The sequence below is a fragment of the Podarcis tiliguerta genome, assembly GCF_965153285.1.
Source record: "Podarcis tiliguerta genome assembly, chromosome: 11".
Taxonomy (NCBI): Eukaryota; Metazoa; Chordata; class Lepidosauria; order Squamata; family Lacertidae; genus Podarcis; species Podarcis tiliguerta.
In genome coordinates, this window is record NC_139544.1 from 35,182,197 (window position 1) to 35,204,663 (window position 22,467).

Consider the following 22,467-nt stretch of genomic DNA (forward strand, 5'->3'; position numbering starts at 1 on the left):
TACAATTCGTGGTGTGAGATGTCACATTTGACTGACTTTGTAGCTGGCTTGAGCCAGTTTGTGCTCGTGCTACATGTTTTCACCAACCATATCCCATTTTAGATACAATCCAATTGTATCTTAACTGATACAATTGATACAAAGATACAATCCAATTGTATTCCTGCTCTCTGAGTTATTATGTGTCTTTAGAAACTGCATGAATTTCAACAGGCAAATTAAAAGTGTCTTGTAACACCTTTAAAATCAGTTGCAAGTCTAGTTTTTTTTGCATAAACACCTGATCACCCTCTAAAATGTACGGTGGCATAAGATTTCGTCTTCAAGGTGCCACAAGACTCTGCTGTTCTATCTGCGGCAGAGTAGGACAGCTATTCCGTCTGAAAATCATACGTCAAGCCTCACCTGTTGCATCCTTAACTGTGTCACGGGGCTTCAGATCGAGGCTCGGAAGAAATAAAGGGCGGAGAGGGGGCAGAGCCCCGTTTAGCGCCCCTCCCCGGCAGCCAGCTCCCCAACTCCATGCCTTGACCATCAAAGCAGCACATGTGTTGTCATTAAAGTCACAGTCACACCCTGTGGATGCCATACATAGTATAACGCTTGGCTCGACCGCAAGGAGTACTGTACTCAAATCTGTCAATAGAGCCCCATTCAAAAGCTTTGGACTATGCCAGTCCGAGTTATTTCGCGGCTTGCGCGCGGCAAGAATGGGCACTGCATTTGCCTTGGCTGCATTCGCCCTCGCCTTTCTCGGGAAATGGTCTTCTTGCCCGCCGCGCGCTAGGCTGGTTTCGCACGGCTTCTCCGCCGGCGCCCGCCCGCCCTCCCTCCCTCTCCTTCTTCCCCGCTGCTTTCTCCAGGCGAGGGAGAATGGGCTTGCCCAGCCGTCGCACCCCGCCCACGCCTCCGATTCTTGACGGTGCGTCGCCTGCCTGCCTCCCGCCCTCGCCGTGACTCTCCCCTCTCGCCAGGCGCTCTTCGGCACTGCAGCAAGAGGCAGCGCGCGCTGCGCCGGGGAGCCCGCGCGCACAGCCACTTTCCCGCCTCCTTCCTCCTCCTCCTCGGGCTCTTGTCACGCCTCGCGCTCCTGCCTCAGGAGAGAGGAGCAGAGGGCGGGCGCGGTGCGTCGGGACTGAGCGGGGGGAAACACCACCATACGCCGCCACCTCCGTGGAGCCGCAGCAGCGCTTACCACGCCGCGCTCGGAGCGGCAGCGTGAGGCGAGGGAGGCGGCTGCGGGCTGCAGTTCCAGCCGGTAAGTGAGCGAAGCTTCCCTTCTTCAGGAACTGCTCGCAGTCCCGAGGAACTTTTTTCACCTCACGGTTGGGGCTGCAGCCGCCTCTGAGGCGTCGAACTTTCCCCTTGTGGCGGGAACGGGGCCGCTTTGGCGGCGGGACAAGATGGCGGGAAGCGGCGACCCCTCCGGGAAGCAGAAGTTCTGCCGAGTTCCGCGGGACCTTTTTGCCTCGGAGGAGCGGGCGGCGGCTTCGCAGCCTCAGCTTAGGCGCGCTTACTCGGAAGGAAGCGTGCGCAGTAGGATCGCAGCCCTTTGGGGGACCACGTCAAGGGGGCCCCGAGGGGGGGAAAGCCCCCCAGCTTGGCGCGCGACCATGCCATGATCACCGTGCAGGACCCTCCCTGCCATCCTGCAGTCGTTGTCTCTCCAGTCTCCCCCCTAGTCAGGCTCCCTTTCCCCTTCTTTTCTGACGGACTTCGCGGGGAGGGGAGGGGAGGCGCGCAAAGGAGGCTCCGAGGTGGGAGAAAGTGTTTGCAGAAGGCAGATGCGGGAGGTAGTGGCGGGGAAGCCTCGAACGCGGGGAAATGCGTGCATGCCGGCTGCAAAAAAAACCACCCCAGCCAGACTTTTTGCAGTGCGATGCGTCGAGAAAAGCCACGAGGCGTTGCAAAGTGCATTAGGGGGGAAACAACAACCTGGGCACTTGCTTCCCGTAGGATGAATCTGCAAGATTCTTTCCCCCTCCCTCCGAAGCTTGCAAAGTTCTTGGGGGGTTGGTTAGGCGCCAGGATCCGAAAAGACTTAAAGGAAAGGGCATTGTTGTTGTTTAAATCGCCGCATACTTGGGCGAAATGGAACGAGCAGCTAGCAGTTGAGGGAATCCCGTCCCGGAACCTTGCTCTGTCTTTTCCCATCTCTTTGCTTACACCCTCCCCAATTCATCCTCCCTTTCCTCTCCGCTGCGGGTCTGCAGCCCCCGGGGCAAAGAAGGACCGTCGTCAGGTGGGGGCCGGCGAAGCTGACTCAGCATACCCGGGGACTTCGAGGGGGCTGGAGGCGCGTGTGTGCTCCAGCTCGGCGCGTGCGTCTCCCCGGAGTCGCTGCTGGGAATCCCCCCCTCGCGCGCGCCTGGGGAGCGCGAAACGAATGGCTGGATGCTGACGGTGGTCGGGGTGGGTGGGCTTACTAGGGGTTCCTCTTGGACATGTGAACAGAAAACGGGGTGTGTAGGGTGGACTGGGGGGGGGGGAGGCATGCAGAATAAAGAGCTCGCCGCCTTGTTTCTGCCAAGCCACGTTGAAATACTTTGGCCTTTGGTGACCAATAGCACCCAGGACTCTTTCCCGCATCAGGGTATGATTCCGGTAATGATGGCTTCCTGTGGCTTCATATTCCTGTGGAATCCAATGTTCTATAGAGTTGTATGGAGCTGTGGGGTGCATTCCCCTTCTCAGCCTGCAAGCCCTCGCTCCCCCCCTCCAAATAAGCTATGAGTGATGGTCCTAGAAGGGGCAGAATGCGGAGAGAAGTCTCCATCTAGCTCCTAGTGCCCTACCTGTATTGGGCTGCATTGTACTGCAGTGCAGGGAGCTGACAACAACTAGATGTGTGCATATGATCCTCTCTCTCTGTGTGTGTTTTGAGAAAGAGAGAGAGATGGTACCCAGATGTGATTTAGAAGCAGTACAGAGCTGTAAATGGAATTTAGAAAAGAATCAACATGCTTCATTATTATTTTTTAAGAAGCTGCTGAAGAAAGCCTGTATTTCTCCACCCTCCAAGAATTATTGAAAATTATTTGAGTATTTGTTGGGAAGCCCTATCTACCAGAAAAAAAGATAATACATATAACAGGTCCACTATTTGTGTGTTTTGATTTTAATTGATTTTGTGTTGGGTGATATGAATGACTGCTTCCATAAAAGAACCACTCAGATTCTACTATAGCAAACGCAACGCCGAAAATAAGAATGCAAGTAAACTTGGAAAATAAGATTTATGACATTTTTTTTTTTTAAAAAGCTTTCATTCTCATTTAAATATGTCATAAAATCTTGCTTATCTCAAAATTTTGGCCCACGAAATTCTGAAGCCTTTCTAAATATTTAAAGTGCTTTTTATTATGTATGATAATATAATAAAGCTACATTTTGTTAAATAACTTTGCAAGTAGTTCTCATGAGTACTGGTGTGTCTGAAATAACATTATGTGGAAAAAGAAGCATAAGGTTGGACGCTCCTACAGTTACTTTTCATGTATATTAATTTAATAAAGCTAATCTATAGCATCAGTAAGCACGTACAAAGCAATTCTATTCTCTAGCATGATGAGTAGCTCTAAGTTAGGTTTACACCAAGTGCTTTCTTTTTATATATTTCAAAACCCATTTTAAAAGACAGCATTCTAGAATGAACATGTGATGCATTCCCCTTGATTTTGAACAAATAGATTAGGAAAGAGAAAGAAAGGACAAAAGCATCTTGGGCAGCCTTTGGCTGCATTATGGACCGGACATTGATTGCAGATGTAATAAATGGCATGTGATAAGAGCGATCGGAAGGTTGATAAATGCGTCATATTTAAAACGTAGGCATGTAGGATATATTAAAATGTTTTTTTAAAATATGAGCTGAAAACCAGCTTATCGTTCAAAATGTAATAAGGGAACCTGCTCATGAAATGTCTACTAGTCGTGAAAAATTGACCTTACTAGAAGCAGGGTGGAGCTTCTGTCCAATATAAATATCAGTAGAATTGTACCACTTTAAAACGAAATAAAAAGATGTGTTAATTTTTTTTATTGAACTTATCAAATCTTAACTGGAAGAAAGCCTGACTGATTCAATAGAGTTTAGTTCCAAGGAAGTGTGAGAACCTTGCAAAACAGCCTGATCCTAACCATTGTTTACTTTAACAGAGAACCTCATTGAATACGCTTAGGATTGCTCCTTTCCTGCCCAGCAAGCCGCTTACACTGACGAAATCTTGCAGGAGAACTCTACGATCATGCCTATAAAAAACCGAATATCAATGCATGCTTAATCGAAAACACATCCATTAGGTTAAATTAATTTGCAAACATGAAAGGGAGCTCGTACCAGCTGCTCTCTTGGTGTTATGTAGCACAAAGTGTTTAATGTACTAGAACAGATCAAGAATAAGTTTAAAATGTCACAGCAGTTGTGTTTGTATTTTAATTTTATTGAGTGTTTATCTGTAACGTGCTAAGTCAAAATACATTTTTATTGTCAAAGTGCATTGGATATTTTGAGCTTATGTGCTGGAGGGCACCAAGAACAATGCAAAATTGTGTGCTAGGATTTCCTTTTAAGATGAAAGATGCATTTTTCTGAAAACAAAATCCTACTTTAGGACTAAAGTTGAAATATGGAGGCAGGATTTCAAATCGTTTTTCATAAAAACTATGCATGGCGAATAATTAATTAAAATTAAGTTTTGCCCATTTCTGCATTTAACTTTACATTTTGTGCACAATCTAGCTTTTTCAAATGTCAAAATATCAAATGCATAGAATCTTGTGGTAGTTAACATTTTGACAGCCTATTTGAAATTACTGTAGTGTAAACTCTTAAAGAAAACATTCAATTTGTTCTTCACCAAAAAATAGCTGCAAATGTATAGGTGAAGCTATATGTAAGAGAACAACATTATATGCAAAGGTGGGGGGGGTCATCAGAGGGTTTTTTTTGTCAGTCTACAGGAATGATTTCATACGCAGCATAAGCAAGAACACTCAATATTAAGGAGGTATATTGTGTACTCTGTGATAAAACGTCATCATCTTGAGATCCTAATAAGCATCTCTAGCAGGTCTAAGATTGTGATCATACAATTCCAGCCTTAGGTTTGCATTCATAGGGCCTAGAAACACATTCTTTAGAATCAGAAAGTGATAGGATATTGGATTTTTATGACTTATAAATGGCTTTTTGGGAAGGGGGATTGAAATTATCGAAAAGCAATGCCATATGGATTTGGAAGGTCCTTTCTGATTTCTGAAGTGGAGTCCACAGAAATAAAAAAAAACTGTTTTACTCTGATACAATTTTTTAAATTTTGTTTAATTTTTTCCTTTCCTACCTTTTTCCATTGAGTATCCAAGATGGCTGGGTGAAAGTATAAAATGCAATAAACCAGACTAAAATATCAAATAAAATTAAGTAGCAGCAAGGAAATGGTAATCAAAGGGCATTTTGATTTTCCATCCCCAAAGGTGACAGACACATTGATTTAATGTTTCATTGGCAGTAAAGTCAGTACTTTGCTCTGGGGAAGCAGTTTCAAAGCCTGGGTGCCACCACTGACAAAGTCATGTCACTGAGCATCAGTTGCCATTCACCTAACCTGGGAGGGTAGGGAACCTGCAGCAAATGGGTAGATGGGAGAAAGCAGCCATAAGATTATTGCATTATTTCTTGCTAGTGGAAAAACAAAAAAACAAAAACAAAAAACAGCTGAAGTGTAAGAACTTCTTGAATCTATTGTGTTGCTTTTTAAGGCCTATTGGAAAACAGTTAATTAAAGGACTTCAGAACTGCTAATCTTGAATCTGAGGGATTTTTTTTTTGCAGGGAGGAGTCTATTCTATCAACAAAACTCCCCCTTTCGTCATCTTTTTACTGAGATACTGTTCATTTATGTAATAGGTACAACAAAAGAGAACCAATAAAATATTTTGATCTTAACATTAAAAAAAAAAGCTTGCAATTGGTTTGGCAAACCATATGAAAAAGCTGTGGTGGTCCTGTGCTCATAATTCAATGTACTGGTGTAGGAAATTATTTCAGGAAGAAAAAGAAACACTTTAATTTATTCAGTAGAAACAATAATAACTATTGATTAATCTAGATACTCAAACTGCTTACAAAGTAAGGTCAGGAAATCAGCTATAATTCGAGAAATATGATTGACCTGGTGGCTGTAAACACCACTTTGTTATGGTTCATGGAAACCTTGCAAATAGGTCCATGAAAGTTACTCCATTGTAGAACTTATCATCTCACTTGTTTGAACTTACACTATAAATTACTAATATAGGTTAGCAGCAGTGCTGTGGAACTTCCGCTCCAACACTGGTGTTGCTGCCACTTTTACTGGATGGACGAGGGGTGAGGCAGGGGACCAACAGTGAGATTGAGGACTGTATGCAAGTACCCAAGTGGCTCTGCCAGTAATTCAATGCAGTCTCAACTTCCTGACTCCCTCCACGCTGTCCAGATAAGCTGCAGTGACCCCAGTGTCAGGAGGGCAGCTGTGCAGCTGGAAGCTACTAGATGTTCCCATTTTGGAAAGTGTATTGTGTGTCCACAACCAAAATAGTATTCTTTCCTCTATGGCTTAATAATAAATATTATTGCTTAATAAATACATTGGTCTAAATGTATCAAATAGTGACACAGGACTCTTTTGTTGTTTTTGCTGCAACATTTTAACATGGCTACCCCTCTGGAAAGTGCTCCTAAATAACAATTCACTGTGCTCTCAATTAGCATTAAAACATGTTAATTGTTTAATACCATTAAAACCCATGCTTTGCGGCTCTGCTTCACTGCTCCCTGGCTGCTGGTCTCATTGTCCTGAAAGGCTACAACCAGTGAGAGAGAGACCACAACCCTGAGTTCAGATGACATGACAAGCCAAGACTTGTAGTTCGTTGCTTCCAGTATAGTGAGGCCGGAAAGGAGTGAATTGGGGACTTTGTCATGAAACCATAGTTGAACATTAACTATGGTTTAATATGAAGTGTGAACCTGACCAACATTCGTTTCAGGTTTCTGTTTTGTTTTGTTTTTAAAAACACCATCTGCTTCTTTTCTAGTTAGCTGATTTTTACATGTTACTTCCTTTCTCGTTGGAACTTTGAGCCTGCTGCCATAGACAGTTTTAAAACGTTTTTCAAGCCCAAACAATCAGCTTTGCTGATGAGTAGTTTAAAGCTGCAACCATAAACATATATTGCAAAAGCAAACACTACAGAAAAATCAATGGGATTTATTTCCAAGTCAGTATTTTTAAGATCAAAGTGTGGACTCAGCTAAACTGGTAAAAAGAGAGAAGTGATTCATATGTGTTGTATATGCAATATAACATTGTGCCACCAGATGGTAACATGGAGTCCCATTTTTCTCTACCTGTTTTCCGTTTAAATTTACAACACTTTAAACTGAAACACTTCTTTGATGTGTCTAGATCTAGCCTGTAATAATATATGATTAATATATTCATAAGGGACGTGGGTGGCACTGTGGTCTAAACTACTGAGCCTAGGGCTTGCCGATCAGAAGGTCGGCGGTTCGAATCTCTGCGACGGGGTGAGCTCCCCATTGCTTGGTCCCAGCTCCTGCCAACCTAGCAGCTCAAAATCATGTCAAAGTGCAAGTTGATCAATAAGTACGGCTCCGGCAGGAAGGTAAACAGCGTTTCCGTGCACTGCTCTGGTTTCGCCAGAAGCGGCTTAGTCATGCTGGCCACATGTCCCGGAAAAACTGTCTGCAGACAAACGCCAGCTCCCTCGGCCAGTAAAGCGAGATGAGCGCCGCAACCCCAGAGTTGTCTGTGACTGGACTTATCTGTCAGGGGTCCTTTACCTTTACTTTAAAAAAAATATATTCATACATCATTAGGTTTCTGGGAACATCAAGGGGTCAGGCCTATGTTTTTAACCCAATTTTATTACATTAGCCCTACCTAGAGAATATTAGTTGTGCCTCAGCTGCAATCTTACCATGTTTACACAAGAGTAAGTCCCCTTGAACTCATTGGTATTAATGGATAGGACTTCCAAAGAAGATAGTTCAGAATTAGAGTTTTGTCTAAAATGATTAATGCTACTTATTTTCTCTTTCTGCAGTAAATTCAGTTTGTCCAGTCTGGCTCATTCACTAGCTAATAAAATGAAGCATATATTCATATACAATGCATTGTTACATAGTGGAAAGGGTGGTTATCACAGCACTCCCTTGAAGTCACTAGTGCCATAGGCATCAGCTCTCAGCTGTGCCCGTAATATAAATATGACCAGAATTATAATACTTTGAAGAGCCTGAAGAAATGTCTTCATGCTCAGAGTTTAGGTACATTATTGAGTATTACAGTTTTGTAGCTTTACCGTAATACATTTTTCAGTAATTTGAAAGCCATATCCTATTTTATTAAAATAACCTGTGACATATTATTTTGCTTCATAGTCCCTGCATTTGTTTTAAGTAGAAATATGAGAAACCTCAATTTCTAACTCATTCTGCAATTATTTTATTTATTGAACCCCTATTCTAAATTGTTAAAATTTCAAAAAGATAGATGCCTTTCATCTCTACATTTACTTTTATGTAAGTGCCTACTCTAAAAGAAATCTAATGGGATTTAAGAAATAACAAAGATGTAATTCAAATGCAAATATTACTTTGCAATGGGCATGTTGGTAAGTGCAGGCTTCTTTTAATAGAGGTAGTATTTCTTAAAAGCATGGTTATTGAAACAATATTTTCCCGTGTAATTGCAAAACATGAGACAAAGGCACAAACTAGATTTAATAACTAAGTGCACTGTGTAATATTTTCAGATTTTAGCTTTGCTGGTCCTAGTCAAAATAACTCAACAAGACTAAGTAATGCTATCAGAAGATGGCACAGGCAGAGTCTTAGTAGATGAACCTCAGTTTCCAGAAGAACTTGTGCATTTGTTCGTTCTTAGGAATAGAAAAAATAAATAAATCTGTTTCTGTTAAGTAGTTGGTGGCCCATCAGGAGAATATGAAAATGATGTTGGAGTGTGACATGTCTTTCCCCCGTTATTGACTATAAGCTCAGTCTCCTGGCTCTAAATGTAGTAGTTCCCACACCAAATTGTGCCAGTTATAGATATGTTAATAGCTTCACTTAGCTTTATATTCTGAACTTTTTCCAGATCTGGCTACTTTGGAATGAGATTCTTCTCTGTAGCTGGAATGAGTGTTCTGATTTCCCATTAGCAAATCTGCTGGGCTACATTCAATGCGTATTTCTAATTACTTCTTAAATCCTGGATCTGATAACAAAATTTTGGAACTCCTCTAACTTGTATGCATTTGTGCAGTTTCTTGACAAGGTGTCTGCTATTAACAGTTTCCATCCCATGAAACAATTTTTCCTATCATGTTGAATCTCCTCAGTCTTATTAGAAGACTAATAATGAAGTAATGTACTTCATTCATTTCCCCCCTTTTACCAAGCATTTATGGGTCTATGAGGAGTCATAAAAAAGGTTGACCACATAACTCTGTTAAAGGTTTCGAAAATATCTTTTTTTAAAAAACCAGTGTGCTTTTGTTTCATTGCTTCATTAAGAGTTATTGGACAGAATGTGGCTGGCATCCATTCTGAGACATGTTGTGGGAGCATTTGTAGTAGCTGTAGGAGCACTTCAAGTAGTGCAACTAGCTGCTTGCATCTTCATGAACCATTGTAGGTTTGTTGACATCACAAATATGCAAAATTGGGACATTGGAGATCACGTTCTTTATCTTTGTGAAGAAAGCTTCCTGATTCCTCCCTGGACCTTAGTAACAGGTTTAGTGGTCATGAGATGTCTTGCAAATACATACATAAATAATTCAGTATTCTCCAAGAGCATCTTAGTTATATAATGTTACTGGGATTCTCTCTAATGGCAGTTACCTTTTCAAAGCATGGCTTTGCCCCATGAATTCCATTTCACTTTGATAACATACACTTTGTTTAGTTTGAGTCCGGATTAAAAGATCCAATTCAAGGCAATGACCAGTGTTTTGTCATGGGCTTCCATTCATGTGTCATGTATTAGGACACCATCAACTAATACAATTACTCCTTTCATGTTTGAGGGGTTCTTTTTATTTCGGAGGAGCGCTTGCGATTCCAAATGGGAAGTGTTAAAAACTGAATCTCCCAAAAGGGGTGATCAGTATAGTCAGTTTAATGCTCTGGTTTGTCAAAGGTATTTGCCAGGCTTTCAAGAAATGTAAGGTGACAGACAAAAAGCCTTCTTTCAAGCTTCTCTTTCCATTTGTCAGCAGTACGGGTCTGTAAAAGATAGCTTATTTTCACTGTTGCCTTGAGATTGAAGTACTGTATATCTTCCTTCTGACTCATCCCCCAGTGCAGTTGGTACTGAAGTTTGTCTGATATAAGGATGCACAAAGAAGTTTGTTTCTATAAACAAAAATTTCATGTGTGGGACAGTTAATAGGCAAAGTAATATGGCAGCAATGACATCAAATGAGAAATTGTATCAAGAGCTTAGTGAATAGTAGACACGTGTGTGTTTTCTGAGCTTGTATAATTAAGGTGTTGATAAGAGTACAATGCACCTTATCTATGGCATGCAGGGGACATTATTGATGAGAAAGTGTTTCTTTGATTTACAGATAATCATGTTGTCTGCAGTTAGATTTTTTTTAAAGCTGCATTTGAGGTGAGCATGAATTATGACTGCACACCATTTGTGTGTGTGTGTGTGTGTCCAAGGGATTGCTAAGGAGCAGAACTGGTTTTATTCCACAGCAATATCTAGAATTTGCCATTGTTCAAATATTAATTTGCCAAAGCAAAGAAATGAAAACTCAAAGGCAGAGCTTTGTGGACTTTTCTATTGTTTTGGAGTGGGTGTTCTCCACTGGTCAACACTGGTCAAAGGCTAGAAGAGGTTTTTGAAGCACAAAGTGACCACCAAATAGTTTCATCTCTAGGTGCTACACAGTTACTGACCATGTGTGTTCATGCACAATGTTATATACAAATATGCACCCTTAAATTTAAAATTCAAAGGACAGGTGTATAAATTCAGTCATCCTTAGAACATCCTTATTTCTTGTAACTTGAAAACATTTATTTACAATTATAAATGGTCAATTAAAAATTTTTTTTTTTTTGCATTGTTTCAAATTTGGTAGGGATTCCAGGGACAGATAAAATTGCTTTGGGAATTGTATCCTGCCTACAGACTATTGGTTGTTCCTGAGATAGAAAGAAGTTTCAAATAGCCAGACAGCCTCATTGTAGCACAATCATCAAATTGTTTCCTAGCAAGTATGTTTAGGATTGCAACTTATGTTTCCCTGGAAATTGCAATAACAACTTATGCATTCAGAATTAGAATACCGCAATTCACCCATGAAATTATATCTGGTACAGACATCCAGACAGATTTCACTTTAGATGTCTCTGAGCACCACAACATTTCTCTTTTGTTTTCATATGCAGCATAGCAGCGTACCCCATTCTGAGGGGACGTTGAATGTTCCATCTAATAAAATTAATGAAAGTAAGAGGGGAAAGTAATTAAATCTGTCTTGGTACTTATCTGTTGGTTTCAGCTTTGATTGCTGAAATGAAAGCTTGGAGACAGCTGTTGGCAGACGTGTCAGCCCTTTTGAGTTTAATAGTAGAGAGCTTTGTACAGGTAATTAATTACTGTACGGTTATAGAATAGTTGCCCAGGAGCCTCATGTCCTTTTGACATGTTTCTTTTTTTGTGTCACTTTGTTTTGTTTTGTTTTTGCATGTATGTGTATGCTTGTTTATATAATACACTTCCCCCCACCACCCTGAGAGAATAAGTTTATCTGATGTTTGGTCAAAGCTATCTATTTTAATTCCCAATTTTATCAGTCAAACAGCATATGCTGTCAGGTAACTCCTTAATTTTCAAAGTAAAAGAAATAAGAGTTCTGTGGCTGATATCTAGTGAATACAGATTCAGATTAAGCATGGCAGACCTTTTGTGTTAAACCTTGATTAATCCTGGTAATTTACCACACCTCAAGTTTACCATCAAGGATGAATCACTTAATTTAAATGTCATAGTTGAACTCCAGCTGCACACCTCTGGATTGTTGTTTGCTTCAACCTAAATATCTGGAGCCGTCACAAGCACCTTGTGTATTGACTATACCTTCTGAATTCCTGGATGTTAATTCCTGCTGACATCCAACTACCCATCATGTTCCCAGAAAGCTTGAGAGGCAGATACTGCATGGCTCAAGGGGATCAGTTACCTTTGGTGCTACTTGTGAAGTAAAAAAAAGCAAAACAGAAAACTGACCCGAGTGATTTAGCAAGGTAGAGGTCACTAAGAAAAGCAGATTCAGTGCAATGGGAGGAACAGAAATTGTGTTGATGGGTATCTAACAACGAATTAGCAAAATAGGAAATACTGAGTAATAACCCAGCATTCAAGAGAAATAGGACAAAAATTATTTTATTATTGATTTATTAAAGGATTCATATAATCACTTTTCATATAATATGCAAATGGGCATACAACGTAATTAACATAATATAATAAGATTCATTAAAACAAACCCAAATTCACAATAAGAAATAAAAAAACAGGCACTGTACAGAGTTAATGGGTCATGAGAAGGTTTCTTCAGTATGGGAGAATCAGGGTTATAGCAAAATATAGGGCAGGTACTAGAAGATAAGAGGTTAAAATATGCAAAAGAAAAGTGAGTACAGTAGTACGATTTTTTAATTGTAGGAGGTTGTGGATTTTGTTTTTATCTTGTTTTTAAAGTGATCCCTCACTTTCTGGCTGAAGTGGTCCAGTTTAAGGAAAAGTTCTTCTTCATGTTTGCCCAAAAGAATAAAATACATGTAATTTTTTGTTTCTTGATAACATAGATAAGTTGTTTGTCTTACTTGCCTTTAGAAGAACAGTTGATCACAAAAAATGTTTGCTTTCATAACATCTAAATGAGAAGAAGAAGAAGAAGAGTTTGGATTTGATATCCCGCCTTTCACTCCCCTTCAGGAGTCTCAAAGCGGCTAACATTCTCCTTTCCCTTCCTCCCCCACAACAAACACTCTGTGAGGTGAGTGGGGCTGAGAGACTTCAAGGAAGTGTGACTGGCCCAAGGTCACCCAGCAGCTGCATGTGGAGGAGCGGAGACACGAACCCGGTTCCCCAGATTACGTGACTACTGCTCTTAACCACTACACCATACTGGCTCTCAATGAGCTAACAGGATGCAAAGTACAGTGGTACCTCAGGTTACATACGCTTCAGGTTACATACACTTCAGGTTACAGACTCCGCTAACCCAGAAATAGTGCTTCAGGTTAAGAACTTTGCTTCAGGATGAGAACAGAAATTGTACTCTGGCGGCGCGGCAGCAGCAGGAGGCCCCATTAGCTAAAGTGGTGCTTCAGGTTAAGAACAGTTTCAGGTTCAGAGCAGACCTCTGGAACAAATTAAGTACTTAACCCGAGATACCACTGTACTGTAGTCTAATTCCCCCCCCCCCCAAGTATTAGGGGGTTGACGTGTAAGCCACTAAGAACATAATACATTAAAATAACTCTTGGTGAAGGAATCGGTGGCGTTTGCTTCCACATGTGAACAAGACTACTAAGCCAAACCAAGGTTACACATGCATGAGCAAGTGTGCTGGTACAGTTAGAAAATTGCAGCTTCTTCGCTTCTCCCCTGTTTGTGCTGCTGTCATGATATTGGTAGCTAAACCTAGGTTTGACTAAGCGTTGCATGAGAACCTGGGCTTCTGATTTGTCTTCCCAAGAAAAAAACACGAGTGATACGCCAAGAACAATACAACTTGTGTTTTGTCCATCCCACCCCTGTGCTGGAGAGGCTGTAATAGTATAGCTACAACATTTCACATGTGGTGGAAGTGTGTGTAAACATATAAAGCCCTTCTGGCAGAGGGTATTTACAGAAAGAAGGTATATTACCACTCAACATGTGGAATGTACCTCAAGTTTTGGATTGTTAACTATTTTTAAAGAAGGCCAATTTGACATCTGTTATTAAGAACAAATTACTTTTATTTTAGCAGCAGTACACCTATTACTGGCACAGAATTGGAAAGCCTTGGAACATATGTATATCTCTCATTGGAAACAGAATGTAGGGTCTATTGCTGTATCAAAAAAAAATAAAAATAGCAAAGAGATTGCATCCATTGAATAATATAGATGATGTAGACGATTTTGTTGAAATATGGTAAAATATAAAATTATAAACGATTTTACTGATAACCTGAAAAATGGCAATCATCAAAATCATATACAGTGGTACCTCGGGTTAAGAACTTAATTTGTTCTGGAGGTCTGTTCTTAACCTGAAACTGTTCTTAACCTGAGGTACTGCTTTAGCTAATGGGGCCTCCTGCTGCTGATGCGCCGCCGGAGCACAATTTCTGTTCTCATCCTGAAGCAAAGTTCTTAATCTGAGGTACTTTTTCTGGATTAGCGGAGTCTGTAACCTGAGGTGCCTGTAACCTGAAGCGTATGTAACCTGAGGTACCACTGTATTGGAATTTGGCAAACTTAACTATGTAGATTGATATGCCCTGGATGGGGGAAGGGGTGGGATTTTGTTTTTGTATCTTTTTATATATTTTTTAAAATAATTGTTAATATATTGGAAATCAATTAAACTATATTAAAATAAAAAAAGAAAACTAATGACAGCAACAGCAACTTGTTGTTTGTTTTGAGTGAGACAATCCATGAGCCCAGCTTTGCACACAATGCTAAACCAAACCATGGCTTAGCTCTGGGTAGTATGCCAGGAGTAGGGAGGAATGAAGCTGTCAGAATTTTCTAAGTCTAAACCAGCATGCTTGCTCATTCACACTAAGCCATAGTTTGGCTTAGCATTAAGTGCGAACCAGACTGGTTTGTGTTGCCCCAAGATGATGAGGTGTTTTTGTGCCATAGTTAGCATTTGACCAAAAATGTATAGGAAGTTATAGAAGTGAGAGCCCCTTTTACAGAGCTGCTGACTGAAAATATGATTTCAAGCTCCTACACTGTAAGAGTTGAATTGGAAAGTATTAGTATACAGATGGGTCATTTAATTATAGTTGAACCAAATTTACACACACTGAATAATTTAGAAAGCTGAACTCCCTGGGCTCAGCAATTAAGAATAGCAGAAGAAAGCCAAGAAGATTAAGAAGCCAAATTAGCTTGTTCACAACAGGGAAAAGGCTATCTTGTTTGTACTTGTTACACAGATGCTGAAGGAGAATATCGTATATTGTTAGATACTAAAATAAAATGAACTCACTTGAGTACTTTCCCATAAGCCCTGCAACTATTATATGCCATTTAACGGGCAAGCTAAATAATCTCATTGGATGAGCTTATGGTGTAAAACATGGGATATGTGTTGCAGCCTGCTTGAGTATGTGGTCTCCACTATTGAATAATTCTTAGTATGCAACATTAGTATTAATAAAATCAGGTACTGTACTCTTCTTTGAACCAAATGCTACTCATCTGAAAAAAGGGCAAATATCTATCAATAAAAGTATATGAGAAAGATCTAGGACCTAGGCTATGTTCATTTACACATAACACTAAGCTGTGGTTTGTTTTTACCATCATTGACATCTGTAGCTAGTGTTACAGGATAGATATCTATAAGTATAGAAGAGAAATGCTGAATGGTGTACCATTTCAGTTAGAATTGCAGCTGCCTTTTGAACCTTATGCTGTCTAAACCTTCAGAAAACATGTAAGATACTTGTTTGCCAGGTTTCTGATGCATCCCCTTATCAAGCTATTTTCATTTTCTATTCCATTGGAAAGATTGCTCCTTTTGCTATATATTTGGCATAGCGTGTTCTTATCTGTGAAATCTCCCCATTCTGCCAGAATCATATTCCACAGGGAAGAATCTGCTGTTATTAACAAGGTTTTTATTTCCACACCATTTCTAATGAATTATGGATATATTATTTGAAAGGTTTCAGTTCTGTAGGTAACTTACCATGATGATATGTCCACAGGTAGACTGTGATAACACAGTTACTATCTTTAGATGTCATGATAAACCATGACAGGAACAAACCCAGGCATATTCAGACAAGTGCTTTTCTCCAACGCAGCCTTGAGAAGTTTGGAAGTGTTCATTTGATTAGTCACATGCTGTCATGTTGTCCGAACCTGGCAAACTTGGGTTAAACTTAACTATGGTTTGTTTGAAACAAGCTCATTTTAAACTATGAGTTATTAAGTCGGCTTTCATTAAAGTGGCCTTGTGACCTTGCTTATTGAGGACATCCCTCTATTTTGAAAGGATGTTAGAAGGTGCCTTCTATTAGGACAATATTAGAAGGATATTATTATTATTCCCTGCCCATTTGGTTCGGTTTCCCCAGCCACTCTGGGCAGCTTCCAGAAAAATATAAAAACATAATGTCAAACTTTAAAAACTTCCCGATCCAAGGCTGCCTTCAGGTATCTTCTAAAAATTGTGTATTTCTTTATCTCCTTGACATATTATGGGAGGGTGTTCCACAGGGAGTGTGTCACTGCCGAGAAGGCCCTCTGCAATCTGGTCCGAGTCTCATTTATAGATAAAGCACCACAAGGAGAGAGAACAGTGATTTTTCAGCTGCCCGTCAAAAGCTCAGAATCGGAGAATGTGCAGGCAAAGAAGCCAGCTGTTTCCAGCTATGATGAGATGTGATGTATTTCTAAGGTGGCTCACCAGGCCTCCCCGGTTGACTTGCAAGCTTGCTGTGGGTGAGCCACGGCCACTTGTCCTATGTATATTATGTCAGGCGTGCAGCTGGTGGGGCTTGACTGAAAGGGGTTTTGCAGGTGTAGCAATTTCCAGTTGGTTGGTTGGTTTTGGGGAAACACTGTGCAGAGAATGTTGCCAGCCTTACATTTGGCTCTTGGGAAGCAATCCACTGCCTGCCAGGCATTTGGGAAGTGCTGTCAATCACCTGATGTCATTACTATATCACATGATTGACAAGTGAGTTGTCCTGGTCATCCAACACCCCCAAACATTCAGGACATGTTTATTTATATCTCCCACTTGGAGTTTGAAGTGGTGTAGTCTACCGTACCACATTAAGATTCTGTTGTCTTCTACTGTATGTGTCCTGCCAAGATATTGGTGAAGAAGACTTTTTCTGGCTTCAGCAGCAGTTGCTCCTAGTGTGGCTACTATTGAAAGTCAACCCAAACATGATTGTGAAGGTAGACATAGCTCCTAAATAGCAGCTTCTCCTTATCCCAGCCAGGGCACAAGTACAGCTGCAACCCTATGCAAATTACAGGGAAATAAGACCCACTGAATCCAATGGGATAAGCTTCTGATGTTTATAGGATCAGGTTGCAAGGCCATGTAAATTTATTAGCCTCTCATTTGTTTTCAAATACAACTGGGATTTTAAAGGCCGAAGTGACGACCGGGGGGTGGGGGGTAGGGTGGGATTTTCGGAAGGCAGCGGTTTGTCCTGGATCTTTGTCAAGTAAACCAAGAACTTTGCAACCCAGCAACTTTGGGGGTGTCTGAACTTTTACTTCTTGAAATATGGCGACCCTAACATTAACCCTGACATGTTTAGGGAAGCTTTTAATATTTGATTAATTATTATATTTTAATATTTCATTGGAAGCCACCCAGAGTGGCTGGGGAAACCCAGCCAGATGAGTGGAGTATAAATAAATTATTATTATTATTATTATTAGTAGTAGTAGTAGTAGTAGTAGTAATACACCCAGAGGCATGAAATCCACTTCCCTGTGTTGTATTCCCCTATGGAGAGACTGTTGTATCAATCATATAGCTCTTTCCTACTCAGCTGTCATCTTCTCAGAATTGTGTGTACCTGTTTTAATTTGCATTTCTAGATGTAAAGGATTAATGTATCAGGTGGCGTTCAGGTCCCCAGCACTTCAAAGCCTCTCCCCTTATGGTGCAACCTCTGCTTAAACATAATTATATAGATGTCCAGGTATAGATATATTTAAAACTAGATGATTTCAGCAAAAACAGTGGATCACTTTTCTAAAACATTTAGATCTGACACATCTACTGTATGTCAGCTTCTATTTTATAAAGGTATGTACGGCATTAGTAATGTAATATTTCCCATTTTAGTACTCTAGTTTCAGCCTATGCATACTTTTGGATGTGATTTCTTAACTTATTTGTTGCTCTTTTCCTAATAAACAGCACAACTTATATGTGCATAGACACCAGGAAAGATAGGTTAAGAATTAAAAATAACAATTGGTATCTGTGAGAAAGTCCTCACTAATAGCATTTCCTCTTTTCTCATATTTACTTTAGCAACTGTTTTAAAATTGCAGTTACAATTCTCTCTATGACTAAGCAAAAAAGAAAGATGATGCTCATTCTTTGCACACTGACGGCATGCAGTTACTGTAAGGAAACCCCTGTTACAGTAGGAATGTAGGAAGGGTGGTTGTACAAATGAGCTCAGTTATCTAACAGCAGCAGACCTAGCTGGACATGATTCTTGCTGCCTTGTGATAACATGCTGCATAATGCAGATCGGAATGGGGAGGCACAAAAACTCAAAGATTGATCTGCAGTTCCTAATAGTCATAGCAAAATGAAAGAAAGAAATCCAATTTCAGCTATAGCAACATGCAGAGCGTATATATTTCACGGGTGATACGGATAACATGAATAGAGCTCAAAGTGAAGACCTATTAATTACAAAGCTGTTCGGGGAGAATGCTCTCTAGTTTGTTCCTTACTCAACAATCAATTAGAAATTAATTTTGACACAATCAGAATAAATCACATTATTTGCGCAGCCAGCAAAATGTTGGAAGCAGCTTTGTCGCATTGGTTGTTATTTTTTAAAGCTACCCATTACTTGGCTCTATGTTTACCCGTTTGTTATGTAACTTCATTGTTAGTACTGATGCCATTCTTTCCTCCAAGCAAAAGGAAGCTCTTCTGTTCTTTTCAAATGTAGCCTTCCTTTCCATGCTCAGACCCACTGATCCATTCTCTGATGTGCTTGCTTTGCTGTTTCTTTCCTAGTTCACTATCATTTGATCCTTCCAGTGAGCATTACGTATTTGCCAGTCACTTCCTTCCTTCGAAATTCTAAGTCACTTAACAGACAGACCCCAGACAAATCTGTCAATTGTTTTTTTTTAAATGATGAAATAATTTTTTAAAGCTTGTTTTAAAAGTGTAGGGCATGGGTAGGCAAACTAAGGCCCAGGGGCCAAATCCGGCCCAATCGCCTTCTAAATCCGGCCTGGGGACAGTCCTGGAATCAGTGTGTTTTTACATGAGTAGAACGTGTAATTTTATTTAAGATTCATCTCTGGGTTATTTGTGAGGCTGCCTGGTGTTTTTACATGAGTAGAATGTGTCCTTTTATTTAAAATGCATCTCTGGGTTATTTGTGGGGCATAGGAACTCGTTCTTTTTTCAAAATATAGTCCGGCCCCCCACAAGTTCTGAGGGACAGTGGACTGGCCCCCTGCTTAAAAAGTTTGCTGACCCCTGGTGTAGGGGAAAGATTACGATGAGGAAACATACCGCTATGAGTTTGTGGGCTGTGTGTTTGTGGGTAGGCTGTATGCCTCCTAATTCTTGGATCCATCATGGATTCAATTCCTGGAATAGCCAGGTGAGCTTCCTGGTGAGGTAATAGCCCTCTAAGTATGGGTCATTAAGGTAGCAAAAGAAGTGGCTCTGTGCCAGACAACAAAATGGGCAGGCCTCTCTCCCTCAACTGTCTGTCAGTTACAGTGACAAAGAGTTTGGAGTTTGAGTTGAGGTGTGAGCTAGAAGTTCGTTTCATTGCTTTAAAGAAGTTGAAAATTAGGGGTTTTTCATCCAAATGAAGGAACATTCATTGGGGAGCACTGCTGTATTCTAACAACCCACATTTCTTGGTGTGAATAGGCAGATGTGTAAACCAGCTGCTCTTTTGCTTCACTACCTCTTCAACATAAATTATGAAATGCGTTTAAAAGTGGGAAGATGAAATGTGGGAAATGTTCAGGAAGAAAATACATATATATTTGGAAATACTGCATCCATGTCAGAAATGCTTAGTGTAATTTCTGTAAAGACAGAAAACTTATCCCAGATAAACAGATTCATGGCAGGTAACATAGCAGAGATGCAGAGACAATAATATAGCACTGAAAAGATTTTTTTCTTCTTCTTCATGCCATCAAAGCATAGAACTTGCCCCATTGCTGTTTTCCAGGCTCGCTCTGTTCAGCTTAGAAATGCTGTGGAATTATTTCACTTTGATGCTGACAACTGATGTTAACAACACACAAATATAGATAAAATGAATCTAAGGAGAAATAGCATGGTGGATAGGCTATGGTTCTGTTTTAGTAGCAGGTAGAAAATAATGGTACTGCAATGTTTAGTCAATTCAACATGCCCTCAGTCAACCAGGAAGGTTGTTGTTGTTTTTTTTTTTAAAAAAAGTTAATTACTTTTTAATACAAGTACATACAAACACAAGGGACGTGGGTAGTGCTGTAGGTTAAACCACAGAGCCTAGGGCTTGCTGATCAGAAAGTCAGTGGTTCGAATCCCTGCGATGGGGTGAGCTCCCGTTGCTTGGTCCCAGCTCCTGCCAACCTAGCAGTTCGAAAGCACGTCAAAGTGCAAGTAGATCAATAGGTACCGCTCCGGTGGGAAGGTAAACCGTGTTTCCATGCGCTGCTCTGGTTCGCCAGAAGTGGCTTAGTCATGCTGGCCACATGACCCAGAAGCTGAATGCCGGCTCCCTTGGTCAATAAAGCCAGATGAGTGCCACAACCCCAGAGTCGGCCACGACTGGACCTAATGGTCAGGGGTCCCTTTACCTTTACATACAAACACTGCTGGTGGGCGCTATCATAGAACAGGTATACAAAAGGTGATAAAGCTGATCTGGGATTTTTGTAAGTACTTGCATTAAAAAATAATGCCTTGTTTGTTGCAGAAATATAATTATTGTAATTGTTTGAATAGTTTTAGTAATTGGTTTAATTATTTTATTATTGTTCTTATCTTTTGTTATATTGCTGTTCTAATATGAATCTTGTAACATGCCCAGTGATCCTGGTACATGAAGGGTAGTTTAGAAATATAATAAACAAGTAATACTAAAAGTAAAAAGTAATGTGCATAATCTCAAAATTGAGTGTTGTTTCCCTTCAGGATGATTGATGTTTTATTAATATGCAAATACGTTACATTATTACCCAGACAGTTATTTGGCTACAGGTTTTTGTGTGTGTGACAACCCTATTTTAGACAGTATACTAACAATAATTTCTAAGAGCAAGAGACTAGACTGCCAGGAAGTTCTTATTAGTTCTTTGTAGAAAACTGGGTATATTAATAAAATATATTAATTTCTCAAAAAGTAATAATTAAGCATAATCTAAATTGAATTATTGCACTGTTCAAAGCCAGATGTTACATTTCTATAAAGGCAGAAGATTTGCTGCTGTCTGTTTTGCCATGCCAAGACACACTGTTCCTCCTTTTCCACCCCTATTACTGCACCTGCTTGATGGGCAAATTTGGGGTCTGAGGCAAAAATAACTTGTTAAAAGATCCAGGTCCCCATGATGGTTGGCCTTGTCCTTACCTCTTAGTGACAGTATTCCTCACTTGTAAAATATGAGGTGTTTGTGCATCTATGCTAGCCACTTCAAGAGTTTTGTGTTAGAATCTCTTATCTATGCAGATGCTGATTGACTTGTTTTGCACCTGGCTCTGATTAGTGGATCTCAGAATTCTAGTGAAAAACAAAGTGGATCCCACAAATCCAAAGACTGCCCATTCTTGATTTAAATGATGTTTTAAATGTGATCAGGGGGAATTAGGCTGGTTCACAGGACACAGTGAGCCAAATTTGAAAGCCAAGAACAAGCCAAGAGCAAATATATCCTGCCCATCTGGCTGGGTTTCCCCACTCTGTGCAGCTTACAACATATATAAAAACACAACAAAACATCAAACATTAAAAAACAAAATACCCTATACAAGCAGCAAACCAACCAATAAATCAATAGAAACCAATAACAATAATAATAACGATAATAATAATAATACAGTGGTACCTCGGGTTACATACGCTTCAGGTTACATACAGACAGGTTACATACGCTTCAGGTTACAAGTACGTACCTCTGGAATGAATTAAATACTTAACCTGAGGTACCACTGTAAACAGTTTACAATTATACCCAAATTAAAGTAATCGCCAGCCCCAACTAAACAATTTAACCAACCCCAACCTGACAAAATGAAGCAGAGGAACCAAAATTAGAACCTTTTAAAACATTTCAACCAGTTGCCCCAACCCAAGAGTTATTCCAGCAATGTCCCTCTGGTCTCCCAGGAGCCTTTTAGCTGTTTAGGGTGAGTGTGGCCAGGTGGAAATGGGCCTTGCAGCCTTCCATCTAGCACT

At 40.4% G+C, this 22,467-nt stretch overlaps 1 protein-coding gene across 3 annotated transcripts in view; it reads left to right on the forward strand.

The window, feature by feature from the left end:
- The first annotated feature begins 523 nt into the window (after window positions 1–523).
- The window catches only part of SV2C (synaptic vesicle glycoprotein 2C), a 96,778-nt gene continuing 74,834 nt past the window's right edge, over window positions 524–22,467 (forward strand). For 2 of the 3 annotated variants that reach the window (XM_083403951.1, XM_083403952.1), the window contains exon 1: window positions 526–1,258. The gene's annotated coding sequence lies outside the window, so the exon portion shown is untranslated. Of the gene's footprint in view, window positions 1,259–22,467 lie in introns of all 3 variants that reach the window. The other variant, XM_083403953.1, reaches the window with a different exon arrangement.